The following is a 15,793-nucleotide window of genomic DNA, read 5'->3' on the forward strand; positions in this document are numbered from 1 at the left end:
GTTTTGAAAATTTTTAAGTCCTAGACAAAGCTTAGCTTTTATCATTGTCTTACTATTATCATCAAAATATTAACTCATTATGGTAAATATTGCTATGTTCCTTTAATCTGCCAGTTCTATTTTCATGAAAAGTTTATATCCAGAACAAAATGTAAATATATGGTTATTGGTAATAGCTGTTAAACTTTTAAAACTTCCTTCTAACTTTCATTTTTCAATGTAACCTCAATATCTGTTTGTCATAGTACTAACATCTGATTTCTATATGGTATTAGATGTCGCAGAACAAAATTTTAATTCTGTAGCATGAGGTTTATGGACAAGAATTCATCCCATATAATCTAACAAATCATGGTTCCAGTTGTCACTCTTGAGCTGGTCATTACCCTCAATCACTAAACTTAAACTCTAGCCCTCTTCCTAATCTTCAACTCCGTCAATCACTACCATTCATAATTACTATGGTAGATATAAGGTATGCTAGGAAGAATTAAGATATTTTAGTCAGAAAACCTGTGTTTCTACTTCTGACTCTGCCATTTATTATATGTAAACTTGGGAAAATCATTTGGGCTCTTTAGGTCTCAGTTTCCCATTTTCATTATGAATGTGTTGGATTAAATTCTTCTTTCATGACATACTCAGAATCAACTCCCAGTCATATATGGGGTATTAGAGGCTATTAAATCTAATTTGTTCTTTGAGAAAAATCCCCTTTGATATATCCCTAACCAATGTTCATCTAGTCTCTGCTTGAATGCCTCTTTCAAGAAAGATAGTGAGGCCAAAAGAAAGCTGGATTTTGAGTCAGGGGACCTGAATTTTAATCCTGGTTCTGTAATTTACTACTTGTCATTTAAATGCTGTAGGCCTGTTTCCTTCTCTGTAAAATCATAGGTTGGATTTTATAGCTGCTGGGATCCCTTTAAACTCGAAATCCATGCTCTTACCCTCTAGTGGGAAAGAACTCACCACTTCCCAAGGTAAGCCAGACCATATCTAGTTAGTTCTAAATGAACATACTCTACAGAAACCATGCCAGCCCTTTGAATTCCCAATGTTTCCTTGACCCAACTTGTCTGATTGATTGACCCTCATAGCCTTTAGCGATGGACTTGGCTGCTGGCTATAATATCTGGTCTGATAACATTTTTAATTGTTTTCTGCATAGATTTGTTTTATTCACTAGGCCTTTACTTTTACCCCAATCAGACTTTTTTGATGAACTATAGCTATAAACAGTGATGGGCATCAGACATTTTAACTTTCATTACATATTTCAGAAACAATTCAGAAGTTTCTACTTTACAGTTCAATTCAGTTAGCATTTATTAAGCTCCTACTATTTACAAGGCACGAGAGGAGATTCAGACAAATGACAGAAGCTTAGAATCTAATAGGGAAGCTGACATATCAACAGATAACCATAATGCAAGATATGACGCCATGAAATAATTGAGGAGGGAGATATTAATTCTGATGGGGATAATTAGAGCCAAGGAAGTAAAAACTGTTTCTGAGGAAATCAGGGTAAGTCATCATTAAGGAGATGACATTTGAAGATCTCAAGAGATAATAGGGTTTCAGTTGGTTTATTTTGGAGGATAGTGAAATCTCTTTAAGTCATGCCAGCAGTTTCTCAGAACCCCTAACACCTCTTGAATATAAAATGACACGTTGCCTTCAAAATTTTATTTGCAGCACTTGATACAGCCTAAGTTATAATTACATCCTGAACTTGTTTAAATTTATCAACTTTTTCAAAAAAAGTCAGCTTCTAGAGTACAATATGGTTCATGACTATTGGTCACATTTACATTTTTAATTTCTGATAAAGAAAAACAAGGTTTACTGTAAATTTCCATTTATCCAAAATGACTGGGAAGAATGAGCATACTGAATATTTGAACATCATTATTCTTAACATGTTCCAAAGACAAATAATAAAATAAAATATTTAGCATGGAGACTGACAAAATTTAATTTTCTCTGATGATTCAGAGATGCTATTTCAAGATCATGAACTCAAATATAAATATCATTTATGACTAACAATCAATCAGTAGCTCTAGTACAATTGACGTAGATGGTATAAGACAGCAGAGATTATCTCTATGCATAGCACTCCAAAATCTACATATCTAGCCTTCATATATCTCTTGAGATCAAGTCCTCCACCTCTTATTCACTGATGGGCCTGAGGCATATCAAATGAAACATTTTCAAGACAGAACTCTTTATTACCCACCCATACCCCCTGTTCCCTGAATCCAGTACTTCTCCCAAATTCCCTATTCCTATACAGGAGAGTGCTATTCTTATATTCCAGCCAGGTTCACAACCTGGAAGTTATCATTCACACTTCATTCTCACCCCTGTTTCTTATTCATTGTTAAATCTTGTTGATATTAATTTGTCAACATCTTGTGTTTTTGTCCCATTCTCTTCATTCATACCTTCATCATTTCTGGTCTGAACAAATTATTTCAAATGTGTCCTAACTGATTTGCCTACCTTAAGTTTCCGTATCTTCAATTCTTTTTCCATGCTGATGCCAAATTTTTATTCCTGAACTACAAATCTGATCATGTCATTCCCTTGTTCAACAAGTTTTACTAGTTTTCCATTGCCATTTGGATAAAATACAAAACCTCTAAATTTGGCATTTAAAACATTTCACAACCTAACTCCAGTCTATTTTACTTTTATTTTGTTTTAATGTTTTATTTGCTTTTATCAGCCAGTATCAACCTTCTCTCCCTCCCATCCCACCCTTCCATAATTGAGAACACAACTGAAAAAATTTCAAACATGAATAATCAATCAAAGCAAATTTCCACATTGGTTATATGCCCCCCAAAATGTTTTGATTCATTCTGCATTCTGAGGACTATAAAACTGTGCATCCCCTTTGACCCAGCATTACCACTACTGGGTCTGTGCCCCAAATAGATTGAATGAAAAGGGGAAAGGACCTATGTATACTGAAATGTTTATAGTAGCCCTTTTTGTGGCTACAAACAGTTGGACACTGAAGGGACAGCCATCAAATTAGGGAATGACTGAAAAAATTGTGGTATGTGATTGTGATAGAATTGCTATTCATTCTTCATTCTCAAAGAGGATAAATGACATTACAAGGTTGGTGTCTTGATTGGTGCATGAATTGGATTTAAGTGTAGCAGAGCTATAAGAAATGGTGAGGGAATAATTTTAGAAAAAACATGGGAAGACCTGTATGAACTGATGCAAAGTGAAATGAACAGAACTAGGAGATCATTGCACACAGTAACAGCAATATTGTAATGATGACCATCAGTGAAATATTTACTTACTGTGATATAATGATAAAAGACAATTCCAAAGGACTTGAAAAGTGCTATTCACCTCTGGTGAGAAAACTGATGAACTCTGAGTAAAAATTAAAGTATGATTTTTGCACTTTATTTTTTCTTACTTTTTTGCAACATGGCTAATATGGAAATAGTTTTCAATTATTCCACTTATATAACTTACATTGCTTGCCTTTTCAGTGGACTGGGGAGGAACTCAAGGAAAGGAGAGAATTTTAACTTCAATTTTTTAAATGTTAAAAATAAATATTTTTTAAAAAATAAAAATATTGGTAAAACTTATTCTACACAATCTATAAAATATTTACTAATGCTAAGTTTTCTTTACCCACCAAAAAAATTATCTTTGGCATTAAACTACCTTTTCTCTCTACCCCTCTTGTTGTTGTTCAGTCATTTCAGGCATGTTCAACTCTTTCTGACCCCATTTGGGGTTTTCTTGCCAGATACTGTAGTGGTTTGCCATTTCCTTCTCCAGCTCACTTTACAGATGAGTCAAGCAGGGTTAAGTGACTTGCCCAGGGTCACACAGCTCATGTCTGAGGCTGAATTTGAACTCAGGTCTTCCTGACTCCAGATCCACACTCTTATCTACTGTGCCACCTAGCTGCCCCATGCCTCTCTACCTGTTGTGCAGTGACTGGAAGAAAGGCTGCTGCTGCTAAGCAAGGTGTCTTGCCTTTACATTCTCTAGATTATACACCACTAACAAAGACAGGTCTGGGATATGTTGAAAGCAGAGTGGCAAACACATACATAGAAATACTCCCACCCATTCAGTGACTGTCAAAACTGGTCCTGGCATGAGTTCTGCTCAGTCTGCTTTTGATGTTGAACTTCATAAAACTCTTCCACTAGCAGCCATGGGAGGCCAATGGCAGGCATGAAATAATTTCCCTTTTTGTCTAGGAATTCTCTGACCCAAAGGAGTTATAAGGGAGGGACTACATTTTGGTTCGTTATTTATTCTCTCACCCAAAGAGGTTATATGGGAGGGGGGCAGCATTATGGTACGTTATTTGATCTCAGCATGTCAGAACTGAGGGGAAATTACTTCAAAATATTGCCAGTGGAGAAATAGTCATTTTCATTCCTATCTGCTTCTCAGGCTCCTGGTTTCCTGGTTCATTGCCTTCTAACACACATCCTCTAATTGCATTATTTTGTACTTTGTTCCTTCCATTTTTAGTTTGTTCCATGTTTGTGCATGAATTTATTTGCTATCCCTTGACTATCCCTTAAATATTCCATTGTTATTATTTCAAATCTGGTTAAATTACTATCTATTCACAGCAAGGTTTTAGAGGCTACTTTGTGAAATTCAGAAACTACAATTGGATCTTGGGGTATAATTTAGGTAGACTGAAGTCAAAGCATTGATGCTACCCAGTTGGTATCCTGTGTCCTCAGTTGAATTGGCTTAGCCAAGAAACTGACATCTTAAGGTAAAATCTTCCTTTGTTCCCCGAAGTGAAATCTTTTGAGCCACATCAGTAGTTGTAATACTTACTGTCATTTTATCTTTCTACATGTCAGCCTTGTGAATCATATAAACATCATTCTATTTGAGGAAACAAAACTTTAATAAATTTGCAGTTTTTAAAAAATTCCTGTCTTAGTAAGGTTGCAGTTAAGCTTTATTCAATGTAAAAATAGGGCATGAGATAGCTTGTTCTGAAATTTCTCTTTACTCTTAAAATGGAACCCCAGGATTAAAAGCTAATATGCTATTTTGATAATACAAAAAGGATGAAGGTTGGATAAAATGTTTTTAAATTTCACTGTAACTATGAAACCATTATAATAATGAAGGGTTTAGGCATCCATAAAGCAGAGTAGCATATGACCTCTTCTCCCATTGTCTTTAGTCAAGATAGAATTTTAATATATGAAGAAAATTTTGTATCACACAGTAATAGTGGTATATAATCAGCAGATACACTGCTTTAATCTACATTAAAATTATAATCCTCTGTAGTTACATAAACAGTAACATTTTGACCATCACACATATCAAAATGCATACTTGTCACTCACTAATCTGATTCTTCACTCCCAAAGCTTATGATTTCTTAAAATCTTGATTCTTGATTCCTAACCTGATCCCTTAACTCAGAAATCACCAAATGTACCTAGACCCCAGGTTTAGGAATTTTTTTTGTTATGATCACTTTGTTTTCCTTTTCTCGAAGTAAATTGTCTTTTTACAGGCCCTCAGGCTTTGATGATCATTAGTGCAGCCAACTTTTTCCTGATTTTCATGGATGATTAGTGGTTTCCAGCTCTCAGAGAGATTTTTTTTTTCCCATTGGGTCTACCCTTCCTTTTCCTGAGCACAAAAGACATTTCCTTTTTTTTATGACCCAGTTAACTACTATTTTATTTCTGCTCCAATTCCCGTGTTTTACCTTAGTCCATAAGTCAGTTCCTTACAAATCTAGATCCTTAGAGCTGAAGGGATTTTATGAGATGTAAAACAATAAATTGTTTTTTCATTTTAAGGAAAAATTCATCTTTAGGAATATTTATTTTTTCTTTAATACAACAAATATTTTGTTATATCAAAATTTACTTTGCCTACATTTAAATTTTCATTTTATTAAAATGACAAATTTTAATTGTGTTCTTTATTCACTCAGCAGTTGCCTCTTTTCCCTCTCTTATATAGAGCCCAAGGAAAGGTAGAAAAATCAACACTTCGAATAGTGAAATATCCTCAGTCTTATTTACTTTTTAGGCTTTGAAAGACTGCTGAAGGGAATGGATTTTTTTTTCTCCTCATTCTTTCCCATTCTATAAAGAGCAAGTTAAGAGAGAGTTCTTCATTTCAGTATATTCTGACTGTACACTAATACTTTCACACATTCCATAACTGTATCTCACAATTTCATCAGGTGGTAGGCCCTGACACTACCATGAACAGATACATGATGCCGGCTAACTTTTATGTGTAAATTTTATGAAAATAGTTTCATTGAATTTGAGAGGAAAAAATGATTTTGATTCTGTCTAGTCACACTTTATAACGATCTAAAATACTATGATTTATTTTCTTCCTTCCTTCCTTCTTTTCTTCCTTCCTTCCTTCCCGTCTCTGTCTCTCCCTCCTCTTCCTCCTCCCCTTTTAGGGATGGAAATAGCATTTTTGAAGTCTCTACTATATACTAGTTGTTATTGTTCAGTCTTATCAGTCATGTCCTACTCTCTGTGACCCCATTTGGGGTTTTCTTGACAAAGATACTGGAGTAGTTTGCCATTTCCTTCTCCATTTTACAGATGAGGAAACTGTGGCAAACAGGGTTAAGTGACTTGCCCAGGGCATAAATATTATTCCATTTGATTCTTATAGCAACTCTAGGAGGTAGGTTCTTTTATTATTCCAATTTTGCAGCTGAGGAAACTGAGGCAGGGTTAAGTGACTTGCCAAGGTCACACAGCTACTAAGTGTGTCAAAGGCTAGATTTCATCTTGGATCTTCATGGCTCTAGGACTAGTGATCTATCCTTTGTTCTCCCTAGCTGCCTCTGGAGACACTGCCATGGGAAGGAGAATGTGGAACTAGAAACCAGGTATGTGAATCTAGATGTGTGTTTTTGTACCTTAAGGAAAAGCATTAGTACCAGGCAAGCCTAAAAGGGGTTCTCCTTAAAGAACTTGTTAGCTTACCAAAGTCCTAGTAACCAAAAACTACTGGAGAAAGAAAGTCTTGGCTCCATATCCTTTTTAGGGGTGGGCAACATGTGACCTCAAGGCCGCATGTGGCTCTCTACGTCCTCAAGTGCAATCCTTTGACTGAATCCAAATGTCACAGAATAAATCCCCTCAATAAAATGATTTTTTTTCTGTAAAACCTGTACTCCATCAAAAGGCTGTATGTATCCCAGAACCTAGAGAGCCACATATAGCCTCGAGGCTGCAAGTTCCCACCCCAGTGACTATCTTCTCCTTAATTCTTTTTTGCACATTGGTTCCAGTTCTGATGCTGCATATTCTTTATTGTTTTTGTTTACTTATTTTCTTTTGTTATTATTATTATTATTATTGTTACAACAACATGAATCAGCTTTAGGGTTTATATTTTTTTTTTGGAGAGGGAAAAGCAGGGCAATTGGGGTTATATGACTTGCCCAAGGTCACACTGGTACATCAAACGTCTGAGGCCAGATTTGAACTCAGGTCCTCCTGACTCCAGGTCTGGTGCTCTACTCACTGCATCACCTAGCTCCCCAAGGTCTATATTTTTTTAAATAAATTTAAGTCAATACTGAGAGGAAGGATTATACCTAATTCAACAAAATCCCCTGAGAGAGCAAAAAGTAAATGGAATGAAATAGTGCACAATAAGTAGTTTAAAAGTCATTCTTACTAAACAACACAATGAAATCTGTAATACACAAATATAAAATGTATGTTATTCAAATTAAAATAAATATTAAGTTCCATATGGTTTATTATAGACATTTGTGTAATAGTTAAATAGAAACTCCCTGCTGAATGGATTGTAGGGTGGGTTTAATGTGGGAAAGACCTGGGCTCAAGCCCTCCTTCTACAACATACTGATCACATAACTGGGGCCAAGTTACATAACATCTCAGTGCATCCAGACAACTCTCTAAAAGCATGAGCTGCCAAAAGACTGCTGCACTGCTTTAGTACACAGGGTTTCCTCTCCTGGAATCCTCTACATCACAGGTGTCAAACACATGACCCATAATACCCCCAAGTACAGCCTGAATAAGATTAAAATATAATTGGGAAATATTGAATAAAATAAATTAAAATACAATAAAATATAGGGAAGATTACATTTTAAAACTAAGTCAATATGAAACCCAAAGGGGTCTTTATTTATGGATTAGTGTCCCCCTTTTTATTTTAGTTTGACACCACTGATAAATACTGAAGACATTACAAGTGTGTGGGTGTGGAAAGTGTACCTTTCGTGAGCCAAACTATTACCACATGGGTGATAGACCTTTCTCAATTCACATAGGACCTAACTATCTTATATAGATAAGTATGCATCCTATTTTTAAATTTACACAATCACCACTGGATAAAAGGGTCTTATTGCTTCCACATAACTAATCTATATATCCCTTTTTCTATTTTTTCCTCAGTGGGGAGAGAGATGTCTACTTCATAATTTTTATGCAGTCTTTTTGATCTAAGCCTTTCTTTTTATTAGCTATTTAATCTTTCTATTATGTTTGAAGGTACCTTCTGAAAACACTCCACATTCTTCACAAACCCACTTAGTGTTAGAGCCCAGTTTCTAGGGAGGGTATGACTCATGCTGCATACAATGGATGAGTTATCTCATGGTTTGTGAGTAATCCTCCCCCAGTTGTGCATCTGAAGATTGGTCTGGCTTCTTAGAAGTATAGAGTTGCAATGCAGAATCACTATTGAGGAGTTATCAAATGTAACTACTAGAGCATCTTCTGCCAGGTTTGTACAATCATTCCTTTTTTATCTGACCACATGATATTTTAAACCAATTATTCCATTTACTAAGGCCATTTCAAATACTTAACCTATCTTCTAAGGAGTTTGTTAATACCTATCTCCAGCCCAGTTCTACAGATTCACTATATTCCGTCAATCAAATAGCATGTGATCACTGTGGTCCAGTATAACAACCAAGGACACAGATAACTTATAGCTTTAAAGATGGTCACAGAGTTTTTTAATAGAATTTTTTATATGAGTTTCATAGCAATCTCTTGGATGCTAGTTACAAGTATTACCATTCATATTTTTCATATGAGAAAATTTAGACTGAGAAAGTAAGAATGATTCATAATGGCACAATCCTATTAAATGGGGGCAGCTAGGTGGCACAGTGAGTAGAGCACCAGCCTGGGAGTCAGGAGGACCTGAGTTCAAATCCAGCCTCAGACACTTGACACACTTTCTAGCTGTGTGACCTTTGGCAAGTCACTTAACCCCAATTGCCCTGCCTTCCCCCCTCCAAAAAAAAAAGAAAAGAAACAATCCTATTAAATGGCAGAGCCAGAACTTGGCCTCAGATCTTTCTACAAATCCTATGTGCTGTCCAGTGTCTACTAAATTGAACTGAATTAGAAATTACAAAACTTTTCCCTTCAAGAATTTTCAGATTCATTTTTATCATAACTATACTTTTATGGTACCATTTCTTCATAATTAACTGCAGAGAGTGAATTTCTTGGGAATCCCTCTGTATAAAGATAAAATACCCATTTTTCTGAAATCGAACATCAAAATGGTCTAATCCAATTAAATATAAAACTCCCTAAATTCTGTAGCTTGACAAGTTCACTAAAATCAGCTTTTCCAACACTGTTCAGGAAAGAACATATTCCTGGTATGCTTACATGCTTATCTAATAAATGTTCTCAGTTGAGAAAATGAATAACTATTAAAGAGATATAATTTCAAGATAAAAGTTTGGATTTCAATTGGCACTTCTGAGTGGTTAACCTTAGGAGCAATTTTCCCATTGTGGGCATAATTGTCCAATTTCCGGTGCTGTTGGTCACTTTCCTTTTATTTGAAGGAGGCAAGTGGCCAAGCCTGGGTCCAATTAGCAAAAAGTGGGAGGGAACCTGAAAACACCCTTTGAAACTTCAGCTATTGAACTCTATCTCTTCATAGGATCTAATGTGGAAAGAATTCATTGCTCCGTGTAATGCAGAAACTAAACATAGCTCCAATTAATCTGAACTATGGGCTTTAAAGCTTCCCAACATACAAAACTGGAAATAGACTTGATTGTGTAAAAGTTCATTCATCTTACCACACGGAACACCAAAAGAATGTCCAAATGCCTTCAGCATTTTACAGTATGCTTTTGTTAAATATTTTCAATGAATGGGTTACCAGACGGAGTACAACACTTTTGTGTTTGTGTATATGTTTGCATGTATGTGCATGTGTGTGATAATAGAAATTTTGATTTTAACAAGATTGGGTAGTGAGAGGCCTCATTTAATTTTTAAGTAGAATATCACAGACTGATATTAAAGGTGTGCTATTATAAAATGCTAACATGCTAACGCGATATGATGGAAGGAATGTTGAAATTAGAAGTGAAGTTTCTAGTTATAACTCTGCCACCAACTTGCTTTGTGACATTAAGCAAGTTATTAACCTGTGTCTTAATTTTATCAGCTTCAAAATGAGTGTGTTGGATGCACCCTTTAAATTAGCCAACAGCATTAGAATGATATCATTGTTCCTATAATCTCTCCAGTGACCTCCCCTCCCCACCCCCACCCAGCAGTAGACATTGTTAAAGCATATTCAAAACCTTTGACCATGAGGTCTCTGAGCAAATAGATTTGAATTCTAAAGGTTTGTAATTAATTAATTCACCTTCATCTTAGAACAAAGTAGGAACTGCTAAGTGAAATTAATAATAGAATCTAAAGAAGACTGTAAGTTATAGCATGGCTTCCTGAGGTTACAACTTTATAACAAAAAAAAATCTCTGATTTCATTAGTGTAGTAATTCTTTTAATGTATGAATTTATCTCCAAATCTGTGTGGTTTGTCTTCTTGAGTTGACATAGCACTAAATAAATGTCATCATCTGGCAGCCAGCTATATAGTGATAAGCATTATGTGCTAGTTGACGTGGTGGATATGACATTTCAATCAGGAAAACTAGGGCCTAAATTTTACTTCAGACACTGATCCTGGAGAAGTCACTTGACTTAGTCTCAATTTCCTCATCTGTAAAAGGGGAATGATAATAACACTTGTCTCAGTTGTTGTAAAGATCAAATGAGATAATACGAAAATGTCAATGTTAGTCATTGTCATCATCATCACAAATGATCTACGAATTTAACTAGGAATATGGCAGATAATCCAATGCCAGGTCCATATTCTAAGCCTTTTCAGCTTGGTCAAACCTCTTTGCCCTAAAATGCTGTACTTTTCACTGTCATCCCACCGTATAATAATGCCTAAGAGTAATAATTTTGTAAAGAAGATGATTATAGTCAACTCAAGAAGAAAATTCGAAAAAGAGATGTTTCTGGAAATTGAAGGGAAAGTTATTTTTTTCATTTTGCCCATTTAAAAAAAAATTCCAAAACAACTTATACTACCAAACCCATGCTGCCTTCTAATTTCCTTATTTCTGTGGAGGACATTACCATCCTTCCAGTCACCCTGATTCACAACTTCAGAGTCATCCTTGACCATCACCTCCCTTGGCTCTCGTAGTCTCCTGACAACTTTTAATTCCACCTTCACAAAATTACTTCCATTTCTCTCCTTTTTGCCTATACTGGCTCTCATCACACCTCTCCAGGAATATAGAAATAATTGGTCTTCCTGCTTCACTTCACTCTCCTCTTGAATCTATCCCTTACAGACTTGTCAAATTAATATTCCTAAGACAATATCACTCCCTCACTCAAACATCTTCCATGGATCGATATTACCTCTAACATAAAATAGAAACCTCTTAGCCTAATAGCTAAAATGCTCTGCCAATTGGACTGTAATCGACCTTTTTATGATAATTTCCTATTATTCCCCTTTACCTATCCTACATTCCAGCCACCAGCTCCTTCCAAACTTCAAAATCCACTCTTTTCTCACCTTCGCCTTTTTAAGTCTCTAATTTTGCTCAAGGCTCAGCTCAGGTGATACATTTATAAGAAGCCTTTCCTTCCCGGACTTGTTTTTGTTCCATGTCCTTAGTGTTCTGGCCCTCTTCATATTGCTTTGTATTTATCTGTAAACATGTTGTATCCCATGAGTATCCCATCAGTAAAAAGCCCTGTGAACACAGAAAGTGTTTTTCTGTGTTTATGTTTAGTAATATTGAGCACGATGCCTTACATAATAGATTCTTAATGAAAATGTATTAAAATGAAATTGAATATTTATTTATCTGAATCCAACTAATATTCCCCCTTTGAAGGCAGATTTGATTGTCAAAGAACCTGTCTTGTTTGAACACCTTAAAATTCTATGTTTCCCTAGAGATACCATTTCCCATAGATACCATGCACATGTCATATTAACCTGCATATATAACACACCCTTTCTTCCAACTCAATTCATTGTTTCATGTCATATATTTAAGTAGTAATCAGATTTACATTTGACCTTGGCAAAATGTATTAAATCTTAGCAATCAGTAGATTGTCTTAAAGTTACCTCCAACGATCTGCTGCTCATTTTAGGTTAAAGATTATTTTATTTCCTGTAAGAACCCAATTTCAATTTCTTGAAAAAAAAATCCTGGTTAAACCGGTTCAGCAAAAAAACAAAACAAATACTTAGTTAGACTATTCCAAAATTTTGTTAATTCCCTAAGCAGTTCATTACAAAATGTTTTGTTCCTTTTGGCAGAGTCTCTGTAGCATTACATTTTCCTGGGTGCCAAGAGGGAAAAGTGACAATTCATTCATAAACATGGTTGTGATTTCTGTCTCATATCTAACACTTTTAAGTAATTTATAAGTGCCAAAATAAGAAAAGCTACTATAATAAACAAAAGAAGAAAAAATAGAATGGGAATCTTTATTTATTCACTTTTAGAAATTCTCATGATTAAAAATAATACTCAGCCTATTACTCATTATAGAGTTATTGCTCAAGAAAGAAAATAAAAACTAACAGGCTGTGCAGCTATATATATATATATATATATATATATATATATACACACATATGTATATGTGTGTGTGTGTATACAGACACACATTCATACATACAGATAGTGCTTTGGATTGAATATTACACAGTAAGACATCTGACATTATTATTGTTCGCATCTCTCCTTGACTTGTATTTATATTAGTCATTTAGCAAACATTTTTAAAGTTGTGTTCCCAACATTTTAATACAAGGAAATTTTAAAAAAACATCATATGGTCCTGGCCATTGAGACTTACAGTTCTGGCTGGTAGGATAGAAATATACTGTATAGACATTGGGCAGCTAGAGAACAATTCATAGAATTTAGATAGACAAGTAAATCAGCAAATTAGGGCAATTTAATTAGGGAAGGTCAAGGTGGGTCTTGAATGAAATATAAAATTTGAATTGGCAGAGAAGAGAGGATCATATTGTAAGGCATGGTCATCATTCAAGCTAAGCGGTAGGAATGAGTATAAGAGACAGTATGTGACCATTCTGGTAGTATAGAGAGTGGCATTTGGAGAGTAGTGAGAGATAAAATTGGATCACTATCTTAAGGAAGTAAGCATGCTATCCGTTGATGCACTTTGTGAACTATTTTAATTTTGCACATGCCAAATGGGATTTATTTTTAATTATTTGCTCCAGTGACTAAGTCTAGCCTATGGTTTAAAAATAGATTTTTTCCAGTGCAAAAAAAAAATCTCAGGAAGAAGTTTCTGGCTTCTTTATGCAGTGCTTAAGTGAGAACTGCACCTTGAGGACAACACGTTCCCTGTGAAAAAAAGATGCCATATCCATTTTAATGGTTCTAACCTTTACAGAGTGCTATTATCAACTCAATTGTATGTTTTTTCCTGTTTCAAAAACATGTTCCCAAATGACTTCTAAAATAGCTTTCTTTCCTGTTAAATCTTTATGCCAAGCACCGTTTTTCCCTTAATTCTAAACTTTGGCTAGACCAAGATTTCTTTAAGAAGGAATGCACTGTCATGTTTGACATAGTTTTCAACAGCAATTAATAATACATTTTCCTAACATGATGTTTCACCCCTTATCTCTTAAGGCAATGCATTTTCTTTGGACTACAGACTAATCTGAAAAGAGTCACAGGTTTCAAATAAGGTCCTCTCATTTTTAAAATTGTATTTATCACAAGAAGTTTTTGTCTTATGAAGACAGTGATGACCTGTCTTGAAAAGGAAACATAGTATTCAGAACTATTTTGGTACAGTCTAAACACCTAGTAGAGGAGAAATAGAACTTCCAGATTTTAATGTTTTCCTAAGTAGGTAGCAAGTCAGTTTCTAGTGGTAAACAAATAACTACAGTACATTACCTTTAGGATAGTTGTAACTTTCAGCCTACTTCCATGTACTATTGTACTCACTTCTCCAAGAACAGTCATAATAGTTCATTCTCTATTTCCAGTGAGAAACATTACTTCAGTCCAAAGTTTTTTTTTCCCCCTTTTCTCCTAGAAGTAATAAAAGTGGCCATCACTGAAAGAAGAGGATGAAGTAAAAACTGAAGTGATAGATCCTTTGTGGTTGTACTGTGGCTACAAAACCACATGTGACCTTCTAGGGCAGGGGTAAGTGAGATTCTCTGGATAATAACAATCTGCCTGCTGCCTTTGAGAGTACCTAATAGAAGAAAGGGCATTCATCTATATCCAGAAAAAGAAATATGGAGTCTGAAAGCAGATCAAAGCATACTATTTGCTCTCTCTTTTTTATTTTATTTTTTCTTTCTTTGTTGTGGTTCCTCCCATATTTTAATATGAATGTATATGTAGAGCCTATATCAGATTGCATGCTCTCTTGGGGAGAGGGAAGGGAGGCAGAGAAAATTTAAAATTTATGTAAGTGAATGTTGAAAAATAAAAATAAATTAATTTTAAAAAGCGCCTTCCAAAGTGGGAAAAAAGAAGAAAGGGCATTAAGAGAAAAAAGAGAAAAAGAAAGAAGTAGAAAAAAGAGCTCTCTCTTCTGCTTTAAAATTGCTCTCCTATGTTCTTGATATCATTGAGGTTTATAGGAATAGCTGAGAAAATGAACGTGGTCATCCAGAAGTGCCACCTTACTGCCATTAGGAAAGAAATCCAGTGGGAAGGTTCCAAGTACTTTCAGTGGATGAATGGGTAAAAATGTGAACAGGTAGAGAGAATAACTAAAGTTCTTCATAGTCAAAAATTATTTACATAAATGTCAGGCTAGACCATTAAACCCCTAAAGGTATAAAGTTTAGTCTCTCACCAAATTTAAGCTGGTCATTATTTAAAAGTTAGAGAATAAGGGTAATAAAGATTTTTAGCACAATCCTGAGTTTCCAATTCCTTATCTGTCAAAAGTTCCTTGTGATTTTTTTTCTATAAAAATATTATTTATGGCCATACTTCTGATTAGAAGATGAATTTTTAAAAGTTGATTGCTTAATAATAAATGCTAGCTGGATTGAATAAAATTGCATCTCACCAAACATTAATATTTGTATATATGCAAATAAGGCCTAAAAAGGATATTGATAAAAATATGGATCTTAACCATTAAAAATTAACAATAAAGTATTACAATTTCAGTGCTTTTCTAATTTTCATTATATTCTGTCTTCATCCTATCTACTAAAGCTGAAAGTTGAATTTTTCCTGAATCAGCACTAAAATATAAAGGAGAAGCTAATATAAATTCATTCAGAATCCATGGGAGTTTACTTTTGGTGGAATATTTGAAGAATTTTTTTCCTCCCAGTACCTTCTTTGTATGCCATAATTTGTAACAACCCTTGTGAC

At 34.8% G+C, this 15,793-nt stretch overlaps 1 protein-coding gene across 4 annotated transcripts in view; it reads right to left on the minus strand.

The window, feature by feature from the left end:
- Positions 1-15,793, minus strand: part of CALCRL (calcitonin receptor like receptor) — a 131,482-nt gene that overhangs the window by 63,235 nt on the left and 52,454 nt on the right. Inside the window, exon 1 of one of the 4 annotated variants that reach the window (XM_036745368.1) lies at positions 14,342-14,422. The exons of the other annotated variants lie outside the window; for them this stretch is intronic. The gene's annotated coding sequence lies outside the window, so the exon portion shown is untranslated. Of the gene's footprint in view, positions 1-14,341; positions 14,423-15,793 lie in introns of those variants that run through there. 4 annotated transcript variants of the gene reach the window in all.

The sequence above is a fragment of the Trichosurus vulpecula genome, chromosome 2, assembly GCF_011100635.1.
Source record: "Trichosurus vulpecula isolate mTriVul1 chromosome 2, mTriVul1.pri, whole genome shotgun sequence".
Taxonomy (NCBI): domain Eukaryota; kingdom Metazoa; phylum Chordata; class Mammalia; order Diprotodontia; family Phalangeridae; genus Trichosurus; species Trichosurus vulpecula.